Genomic DNA, 9,894 nt, shown 5'->3' with positions numbered 1-9,894 from the left:
GACCTTGTTAGCTTTAGACTCTAGCACACTCAGTACGCTTGCTGAATTGAATCAACACGAATGGAAACTTCTTTTCTGTTATATAGAGCAGGGACACTGGTGATTCCAGCAGTTTCTGTGGCCCCAAGGTGTCAGGCCTGAGAAACAACTTGGCTTGCTCTGGTGATTACTTTTCTAACTAGGTTGGAATCATATTGTGGGAACTGAGACTGGTGTATTTGAGATAATCGAGAAGCACAGTAGTATGAAAAGAACGCCAGACCTTGGGTCTGCTCCTATTTTTCCTAGCTGTGTGATCCAGGGAAAAGTCACTTAATATCTCTCAGCCTTGGTTTTCTCATCTGTAAAATGGGAATAAGAATGTTTGTTGTACTTACTTAGCTTTGAGGTCAAGGGAATTAAGATTATTGCTGAAGGCTGTGGTGGTAGGGCCAAGGGACAATGTGCTGTGTGTGGAGCAGGGGCATGCTGTATAGCAGTGATTCCCAAAGTGGGTGCCACCGCCCCCTGGTGGGTGCTGCAGTGATCCGGGGGGGGGCAGTGACGGCCACAGGTGCATTTGGGGGCTGTGAATAACTGTAAGGGGGCAGTAATAGTATGTGACAGGGGGCGCTAAGTCATATTTTTTCTGGAAAGGGGGTGGTAGGCCAAAAAAGTTTGGGAACCACTGCTGTATAGCTATATCTGAAATCTGAAAGTGTTTTGTCTTAAAGATTGGGAATCGGTATGTAGGTATAAAGGATAAAGTAATTGACTCAGAATTAGGGAGAATGATTGGCTAACACAATAGCTAAGTGATTGTTCAGTCGTTTTCAGGCTGCATCTGACTCTTCATAACCCCACTTGGGGTTTTCTTGGCAGAGGTACTGGAATGGTTTGCCATTTCCTTCTCCAGCTCATTTTACAGATGAAGACACTGAGGCAAACAGGGGGACATGACTTGCCCAGATTTACACAGCTAATAAATGTCTGAGGCCAGATTCGAACTCAGGAAAATGAGTCTTCCTGACTCTAGGGCAGACACTATCCCCTATGCCCACCAGCTGGGTAACCTTATCCAATTAGTTAACCTCTCAGTGCTGAGGCAACTGAGACTATTGGGTATAGACAAGTTGCCAGGCTGTTTTGGTGGAAGAGATTTCTCTACCAAAGGACTCACCAGACCAATGAGGTCATAAGTTCCCCCCCCCCCAATTATACTTACCTCACAGGGATGTTGGTGGCATTTCAATGAGATATTTTCAGGGTCTGCTAAAACGATGCTTAACCTTCACTTCCCAAAGATACTACTTATTATATTAAGGAACAAACCTTTTATTCATTGCTATGCTTATTGGGGTTTTTAAGATGAATGAACACTCTCCCTTGTCAAACACTTTTTGGGCCATCTACTGCTATGATCACACATGTAATTGTTTTTGTTATTAATATGAAGGGTTATGTTTGCAAGTTTTCCTCCTGTTGGGAGTCCCCTCTGCATTCTTGCCATTCTTTTCTGTGGACCTTTAAGAACATCAGAACTTCCCCCAAACTGAAGAAGAATCACTTGCTTATGAAAAACAAAAACCCTTTGGTAAATGTAAAAAAATGACAGTCTTCTTATCTTGGCAAACTTTTTCATTTCATGATCATGGGAAGGCCTCAAGCACAGCAGAACTGAGTGGAGTTTGTCATATTTAGGGCAGTCCCCCTAGTTTTCACCGGTGAAGAAACTGAGGCCCAAAGAAGTAAGATTGTTGAGCCCACATGCCTTCTGACTCTTGGGCCAAGGCTCTTCCAACCACACACACACACACACATGCGCGCACGCACACGCCTGTCATCCCCCATTTGGATAGTGTTCTTGGCCAAACAACTGTCTGGTCTCTGTGGAGGAGAAGGGATTTACTATTTGAACCACAACCATTTGGACGGCAGTTGGAAGCAAACAGCCGCGGGAGCTGTCCTGTCCCCAGTACCCGCACTTATTCTGAGCTCAGTTTCTTGCCTGCTGCTATGACTCAGGCTGCTTTCTTGGCTGGCTGCCCAGATCACTGCTGTCAGCCTGGGGAAACAGGCCCTCTGCTAGACCCTGAGTCCCAGAGCACCCTTGGGCTGTTCACGTTTTCAGGTCCTCTCCCACCTTCTCCTCCCCTGCCTTTCCCCAAAGAAATCAGTGGACAAAACTTGCAGGATTGCTTGTGTTTGTTTTTGAAAGGCCAGCAAATGGAAATGTCTTTGGAGGACCTTGGAGTATATACCCCTGGAGAGGATGAGAAACCCTCTTGAAATATGCTGGAGAAACTGGAATGAAAAACAATTATCATGGAAAAGAATGCGACCATCTCTCATTTATACAGGACATTTTTTCCAGAGAGGCCTAGGCCCTTATGTGGCTCTCCTTTCACCATTCCCAAATTTCTCCACACACTTATATACATACCCCAGCCATACATACTCTTCTCCCACCCTCCCACACACACTCCCCCAAATACTATCTGAAAAGGGAATCTGGAAAGGTGGAAGAGAGGGATATGGGCTGACTGTGCACAGAGGCAGCTGCAAGCTGGGCCCTTCTCCCCTGCGGTCGTCTGTCTAGCTTTCAAAATCAGTAGACCTCTGGTTAATCTGTATTGTAAAGGGAGCCGGGACCCATGTCAATGTAAAAGGATTAGCCCCGAAATTAGGATGGGCAACATGTCGTGATGTTTAATCCTCTAGAAACTAGCCCAGATTTATATTATGGACAGGGTTTGTACATTTTACTTGATCCTACAGAAACAAAATCACTACCATCTGTGTCCTATTGAAATGCAGAAAAAACCACTTTTAGCGCCCATGCCCAGGACTTCAGATTCCATTGGAAAGGTCTGCTAACCTGTGCACATCTACACTGATTCTCATCAAAATGGAGGGCCATTCTTTTTCAAATTCTCTGAGGCTGAGAGCTAAGAGTTCTCTCCAAAGTTCTACCCACTGTAGAGATACTGGATGTTAGTGATAATTGCCCTCCTTGTGTCAGGAAACGTTTTCAGAATTTTCTTTAACCATTACTCTGAATGCCCTCAGAGAGTTAAGGCAATGGCCGAGGTTTGTGTTGGGATGCCCACGGTATGTCTGGGTGTTGGGGAGAGGGACCAGCAGCATCTAAAGGTGTTATCTTCAGGACTGGTTCGTAGGGTGGGAACGTGAAATTTGTCCTTCTCAGTGAAGTTGATAAATGGCTCCAATTTTTAGAAGAAATTGGAACATGGGAAGAAGGGATATAAGTAACTGGCATAACCAGAATTCAGTCTCTTCATCCATTTTGCCTCTTAGTTAAGACCTCTCTGATGAAACGTTTTACTTTTCTTTCTTACTCTGCTATGTCTAGTCACTCCCATCTGAAAAGAAACAGAAAAAGCCCCAAACCCTGAAAGTAAACAAAAACTCCATAAAGTCAAGTCAGTGGTTTCTGACTGCTTTTAAAGCAAACTACTTGAGATGGCAAGTAATAATAAGTAACCATCATTTAAATGGCCAGATACTACAAAGTAACGAAGAGTTGCTAGTTGAGTGGTTGTATGTAATACCAGGTGTGTGCTGTTTAGAGAAAATCAAATGCCATCTTTTCCATCTTTCATGGTTAAACCTTCTTCTTTTGCTTTTTCTTCTTTTTTTAATAAAAACCCATTACCTTCCATCTTGGAGTCAATACTGTGTATTGTCTCATAGGTGGAAGATTGGTAAGGGTAGGCAATGGGGGTCAAGTGACTTGCCCAGGGTCACACAGCTGGGAAGTGTCTGAGGCCAGATTTGAACCTAGGACCTCCCCTCTCTAGGCCTGGCTCTCACTCCACTGAGCTACCCAGCTGCCCCCTTTTGCTTCTTTTTAGAGGCAATTAATGAGGAGGTGCTAGGGCTCAGGAGAGAAACTGAAGCAAAATATATCAATTTAGGGGTTGATTTTTGAAAGTGAGCTGATGAGATCAACATGGAAGGTGCTGATTATCTATCTATCTATCTATCTATCTATCTATCTATCTATCTATCTATCTATCTATCTATCTAATCTCTCAAGATGAGAACGCAGGATATAATGTTGGCAAACAAATAAAGAAAGGGAAAGGAGATTGAGAACTGGTGGCACAGGTAGGAGGGAAGCCAGGAAAGAGTAGTGCCATATAGACTATTTGGGATAAAGTGACAGTCGACAGTATCAAAAGTTGCATCGAGGTTAAGGAGGAAGAGGAGGTTTGATAGGCCATTGGACTTGGCATCTAAGAAATTCATGGTACCGTTTGGGAGATCTGGTTCAGTTAAGTTCATAAGCTAGGTTACAAGGGGTTCATATGTGGCGGAGGGAAGGGATTTAGAGGGGAATCCAAATGGTATAATGCAGTGATGGGCAAACTACGGCCTGCGGGCCAGATGCGGCCCCCTGAAATGTTCTATCTGGGCACGCGACGTTATTCCTCATCTGACAAATACAATGAGTAGGATACAATACAATGAAACTTCTAATGAGTCACCTTAGAAACAGACTGACAGAGGAGCATTTCCTTTCCTTTGGCCCCCTCTAAAAAGTTTGCCCAGTAGTGGTATAATGATATAACACTGTAGTTATTGCTTGACATCGTAATAGTTAACCTGGCCTCTGTGTGTGTGTGTGATGTTATGCCATTGTTTTCTAATCACCCGTCTCTCTTCTGTAACACCAGTATCCCTCTCTGAATGCACATGCTACACCTTGGGCACTCATCTCCCCTTCTTCACGTTGACTGTGGATGTGGCATGTTCCCTGCATGGGGTGGCACAAAGGGTCGGGACTCTCTGCTAAGGATTCAAAGTGAGGGGAGCTAGAGCTTACCTCCAATCCAAATGGTCTTTCCTTTACCTCGTATGGGCAAAGAAGGTGGCAGGAGGGGAATAAAACATTGTGCACCCTAGTTAATACCACTTTAGGAGGTCTTACCGTGTAGAAAATGGATAGGGTAGGAACTTAAGGTTAGCATGCTCCCTTTCTCCCCTTTCCCCATCCTGGCTTGGGCTCGTTTGGTAGCTCCCCGGAGCCTTGCTGCCACTAGGGGAAGAGAAGGGATCTGGGTCTGACATTGGTGTTTCGGAGAAAGATAGGACCTGTGTGTTGGTGGGGGGCATTCTAATTTGAAATGACACAGCCTACGCAAAGAGAATGTGGGTTGGTTCCTCTGTCCAGAAGAGATCTGAAGGAGAGCAAGTTACTAATGCAAGTTAAGCTTTAATAGAAATTTTATTTAACTTTTTTTTTAAATAATCTAATGCATTGGAACTATAATTAATCCCTCTGGGAGAGAAACCAATGCACTAGTTTAGCCAATATTATTTATACAGAGACGCTGTGTGGAAAAATCACAAAACTACATTGAAAATGTTTTTACACAGAATATTACTGTATTCAGAACCAAATGGAAACAAAATGTGTAACTGGGCAACACATTGGAAACACAAAGCTGAAAGAAAGACCCAAACCAAGCAGAACACGAACAATTCTACCCATAGGAAACAAAAGAAATCCAACCGGCATAACTATACAACACTGTAGTCATTGCTTGGCATTATAACAGTTACCCTGGCCTGTACAAAATGGAGCAACTTACTGAAAATTTGACAAGAATCACATGCTTGGTAAGAACAAAGACACCTCGTGGATTGCTGTAAGGAGAGCTGCACAAAACAGAAGGCAAATTGGCTTCAGATGAAATGAGATTTCAAGCTCAAAGGGAACTTATGAAATGATCCTCTAATTTGAATGGTTACCCGGGGTGACATCATTGTGGAAATGGATCTTACTTTGGTCTGAGGACCTTTGAGACTTCATGAGGCTTTGTTTTGAGTAACCAGGCCAGGCGACATACAACATTCAGGATATAGATTAGAGATGGTATAGCGGACACTGGTCAATTCCAGTTCCAACATCACGACATCAAATGAGACACCTTTCCACAGTCCGGGTTCCCTTGGCATACTCTAATTATGTCCCCTGCATTCTAGTTCTCTCTGTTCTCCTGGAAACTTTGTATGGAGCAATGACACTTCTCCAACAAAGGTCAGTGCCATCCTCAGGGGACAGAAAGAAGCGCACTACCAGGCCAAAGAGTACCCAAGGGAAGATCCCTTCCATTTCTAGTTTTGGCCCTTTCATGGTGATATGTCCATAGCCTTCTGAGAAATGGGTTTAGGGAAAGATAAAGTTCTATTAAAGCAACACATCCAGCTCAACAATAGCATAGAAATAGTAAGCCAAACACAAGCTGTTGTTTGATATAGCATGGGAACAATTGATTCCCCAGGATCATGTTTGTTTGTGAGTGTCCTCACCTCATGGGGATGGTGAAAGATACCTTTCCATGTGCATCCCTGGAGCTGAATGCGTACTTTCAGTGACAATCATCTGAAAAATGCCTGGTTCCCAAAACGTGCTAAGAAGTGAGAACGAGAGAATGGTGACAGCGCCCTGTCATCATTACAGCACAATGAAATTAGCCTTCTGCTCCTTACACATGGGCTAGTGCTGACATTAGCAAATGCTCCAAGTGTAAGAGAGAAGCTACTGTGTGCCTCCCAGTTATAAACTCAACATCCATACTGAGAAGCCAGGCGAGAGAGAGAGAGAGAGAGAGAGAGAGAGAGAGAGAGAGAGAGAGAGAGAGAGAGAGCGAGCCCCTAAATCTCCGGGGCTTATCAGATTCTGAATCAAATGTCTCGGTTATGAGGAAATAGCTTGTAGTAGAGTTTGTAGAACAGCATTAGCGCAGAAAAGTCTGTTATAAAAACATACAGTCCAAAACAATTTCTAACTATCCTTCCCTCTAATCGTGAATCTGTATGCATGGAAGGGAATGCTGGAACTTGATCAGTGTCTGTCTACATTTCACTGATAGGCAGCAGCCAGCCTCACATAGCTTTACCAAATACCCTAGATGACATCCTCTTACAAAGGAATTAGGAGCTGAAAATTTTTTACCACTAAAATACTCCTCTACCCAACAAGCAAAAACAACAATAAACAACAACAACAGCAGCAACAGCAACAACAAAACAGCAGATTTCCTGAACAGAATTTTACCATTCAGAGTTTGGTTGGTTACAAGAAGTATCTCGAGAAACTGCCTACTGCTGAATGTCCAACTCAAAACTCATCGATAAATCCTGCCTTCTCAATCAGCAGCCATGTCACTCACTCCAAAATAAAGTCACAATGGTAAAACCCTGTTGCCACAGAGATCTAAAATGGGACAAATGAATGCAATGAAGTTGCATTTATGTTGTGATATCATGATGAGATTCTTAGGGAGTTGTGACTGGCAAGTTTGAAATCAGGACACATCTACTTCTCATCTGCCTGTTACCCTTAGAAGCAGGAACAAATACAACCCATAAACTCACATTTACCTAGGCATTGGTCCAAAAAGAAAAAGAAAGCAATAGTTCTTCCGAGATCTATCATCAGACACTGGGGAAATGTCACTAAACAGCCCATGTTGGCCAAGTGAAGGGGGTTATGTACCCTTTGATCCCAGGGACCATTTCTCTTTGTGGTATCTCTGCCAAGTTCACTTGTGACATATTCATATCATCTGAGGAGGACGTTAAATCAAACAGTCTTTAAAAGCACTAATCCAAAGAAGAGTGTCAAAAATAAAAGCAGCAAATGCAGAATCCAAGAAATGTGAAGGATTTGAGTTGAAAGATTTCTCTTTTGGAAATATCTGGTGGGACAGAATTTTCTGGGGAGGAAAGGAGCTTAAAAAAAGACTACAGGGTTTGGATCTTTATGAAGAATTGCACTTGTAAGATTTATAGGTGAAGAGCAAGATTAAACTCTTGTTTTGATATCGTCTTGCCTCGAAATACAGAAGATGGACTCGATGACCCTGTCCACTTCTAGCTTGCTATGTCTATGCAAGCCAATCCATCTACTACTGAGGGACTGATTTAATCTGCAAGATATTAAGCCAACAACCTAAATCCAGGCACTGAAATACTCCATTAAGAAAAAGAGCTGGAGAAGAATCCTTAGGAAATGGAGGACCCCAATGTTTTGGTTTCACACTATCCCCAGAATCAATTACTGATAGTAAGCTCCTCGAAGGCAGAGAACTTAGCTAGCATATGTTGTCTTTACACATCACAGTTATTTCCATATGTGTTGGAAAACTGACTGAATGAGAGGTCAGAATGAGGAAGAGATCATTCTGCATCAATGTTTAAAAATGTCAAAAGTCTTTGTTCTTTTGATGTCAGCTAGAAGAACAAATTATTTCACATGACAGGTTCTGAATATGATTTAATTAATATAGGAAAGATTAGGATTTGAATTGAGATGTAGGCTAGCCAGTGTATATTTCTTAATTTTTGGAATTCGAATACAGAAATTGAATTTCTGAATCAGTAGAATAAAAGTATAATTGAAAAACAAAGGGGTTTGGGGTGATAAGTACTAAGTTTCATGTTCATAGAAAAAAACACAATAAATATTAGCTTATACTATTATGTCTAATTAGAAAGGATACTCTGGACATTAAAATAAACCCAACAAAAATGCAAAACAACAAATACCACCCACCCATATCCCCATTGACCCTGTTGGGATTCTGACCGAGCTGACTCTAGAGCTCGTTACCACTACTTAGTCTAGAAGCAGGGAACTGCAGGTTGAGTTTCTGTGACTCAGCTTATTTGGTCTGCTAAAGGAGGCTTTCTTCTATCTTACTATACCCTCTTTCTTCCTAGGGCCCAGATGTCTGTGTTTCACCCACCTCACTAAACCAGATCAAAAATACTTCTGTACTTATGAAAAGATAGGAAAAAGTGAGTCTACTATAAGGTAAAAAAAAACAAAAACCCAACAACTTCTGTTGGTCTGTGGCCCTCTAGAACCAGTCTTATTGTATGGATAATGGTCTGTCTGCACTTGTGGGAAAGTCATTGGCCTTGCTGATTGGGTCTGGGAGCATTGTTTGGAATAAAAAAAACTATATCTACCAGGGTGGGAGAATAGGAAGAATATCATCAAGTTCAATTTGTTCCAGGGTTTCCTAGTTGGCTACCTGATGGAAACTTGCCTCGCTGGTAGGTCCCTGGCATACAACAAGGAAATCCAGTTGACTGATTTCTGAAAGAGGTGATGGAATCTGGCTGGTGGATGGTGTGTTTCCTCGCTGGGATTTCTCCTGTCCATCAGCCCAGTGGTATAATTTAATCAAGAATCAAATAGGTAGGGAGCATCTAAGATTCTTATTAAGGCACCAAGTCTGGGGACTCTGTTCCCCCCTTCCACCCTACCCACTCCAACTTAAACATAAATTGTTGAGGAAAGAATACAAGGCCTGGCAGATGACGAGAAATGGGATCTCTATGAAAGGGCTCCTCCCAAGCTGAAAACTTTCATTAGCCACTTTTCATAAGGGGTCACACGGTTCTCCTTTCTGCCATCTTTTAGGGAGGGCTGGGGTTTTTTAAAGGCTTCCTGATTATACCACCCTTTCTCTGATCTTCCAGCTCCCATCTTAAGGTCAAGGAAAAATTCAAAGGCCAACTCTTCCACCAAGGCTCGGGGTAAAGTAAGGAGTACTACTCAATAGCCAATGAGCATTAGGTATCTTAAAGGAATTTTATCAAACATTGCTTTTCTACACTTCACAGATGATTAAATGGAAAGCTCTAATCTCTTACGAGAATGATTATTTATAATGATTTGGAAAATGCAGTTCAGCATCTCCTGACTTTGCATGGGCCTCATATGTAGGTTTCAATTATCCCTGCTTGTCAGGATCCAAACGGGGCAAATACTGCAGTCTGGCTCACAAAGGTTCCCCCCACCCCTGCCCGTCCCTACAACTGCAATCTGGCTCAGAAAGATACCCCGCCTCCCCCCTCCCCCCAATCTGGCTC

This window comes from Gracilinanus agilis, chromosome X (assembly GCF_016433145.1).
Source record: "Gracilinanus agilis isolate LMUSP501 chromosome X, AgileGrace, whole genome shotgun sequence".
Lineage (NCBI taxonomy): Eukaryota > Metazoa > Chordata > Mammalia > Didelphimorphia > Didelphidae > Gracilinanus > Gracilinanus agilis.
The sequence above is the reverse complement of the archived record's forward strand: the minus strand, read 5'-3'. Positions refer to the sequence as shown.